The following is a 1535-nucleotide window of genomic DNA, read 5'->3' as shown; positions in this document are numbered from 1 at the left end:
TTTTTAGTTTTTATTATCATCATTGAGAAGTCAGCTTAAGGCTAATTTGAAGTCCTTTGTAGGTAATCTGTCTTTTCCCTCTGGTAAATTTTAAAAATTAAAAATGAAGCCTTTGATGACTTGTGGGTTCACAGCACTGTGCTAAGTCTGAATTGGTATTTATTTGCCACTCAGTTCCTTGAGGAAACATTTGATCTGAGAAGAGAAGATTTTTTTTTTTTTTAAACACCTGGAAAGTTCTCATTTCTGTTTTTGTCAAGTGCAATTTCTATGATATTTTCTTTTCTCTCTGGAAACTAATGGAATAGATACTGAAACTGTTCAAACACACATTCTTATATCTTACTTGTTCCTTTCATATTTTTACCCCCTTATGAGTTGATTTTTCAATAATGTAAACATTGCCATGTTTCCTTTTTCTTCCTCAGAGTTTGGTGTATAGTTCATTTCTTTCTTTCTTTTTTTAATGTTTTCCTTTATTTATTTATTTATTTTATTTTATTTTACATGTCAATCCCAGTTCCCTTTCCCTACCTCCCTCCTTCCCTCTTACCCTCTCTGCCCCCTCACATGTAGGACCACGATGATGGGAGATGTCATTCTGTATATGTTTCTCATACTGGTTAATGATTAAAGCACTGTTGGCCAATAGGAAAGGAAGATAGGAGGGACTAGGAGACACGGAGGAAATAGGAAGTAGTAAGGAGGAGAAAAGATGGAGAGTCTGGAGAAAGCAGTATGTCGGCCGGCTCCCCGGTAAGAGAAATACATAGATTAGTAGAAATGGGTTAATACTTAAGACAGAGCTAGCCGATAAGAAACAAGTACCTGGCCAATAGCATTGTATCAAATACAGAGTCTCTGTGCATTAATTGGGGCTGGCTCAGCGGCAGGACAAGACCATCAGTGGGAGGGAAAAAACCATACCCCTTACACCACCCTCTCCTCCCATCCCCCCCCACTTCAATTCCACATGTAGGGCAATGCCATCCAGGTGGGGTCATGTAAGTCTGTCAAGTCATTTGAAGTAGGGAATAGGACTTCTTTCCTGTCTCTAGGTTGAGGCAGTATTCATTCATGGGGGATGTGTCCACAAGGTCCTTTTGTGTACCAGCAATACATCCTGGTTCCACTGTCTGAGGTCCCTTAGACTGCTCAGTCCTTCTAGCTGAGACCCATATTTAGGGGGGCCTGAGTCAGTCCCATGCTGCATTCTAGCTTCAGGCTGGGGGCCCGTTAGCTCCTCCTTGTTCAGGTCAGCTCTCTCTATGTGTTTCTGCAACCTGGTCTTGTCCTCTCCCTCTGCATCTGGATTCTAGTTCGACACAGTGTTTAGTTATAGGTGTTTGTTTCTGTTTCCAACAGGTACTAGATGAGGGCTCCATGTTGGTGGATAAGTTAGTTGTTGATCCTACTCTCCGGGAAGAGCATTTATGGTAGCCTTTCCATGGTTGCTCAAATTGTTAGTTGGCGGCAGTCTTGTAGGTCTCTAGACCTTTCTTTAGATTCAGTTTTCTCTTCAAACCAATAACGGC

Source organism: Phodopus roborovskii, unplaced genomic scaffold (assembly GCF_943737965.1).
Source record: "Phodopus roborovskii unplaced genomic scaffold, PHOROB, whole genome shotgun sequence".
NCBI lineage: Eukaryota > Metazoa > Chordata > Mammalia > Rodentia > Cricetidae > Phodopus > Phodopus roborovskii.
The sequence above is the reverse complement of the archived record's forward strand: the minus strand, read 5'-3'. Positions refer to the sequence as shown.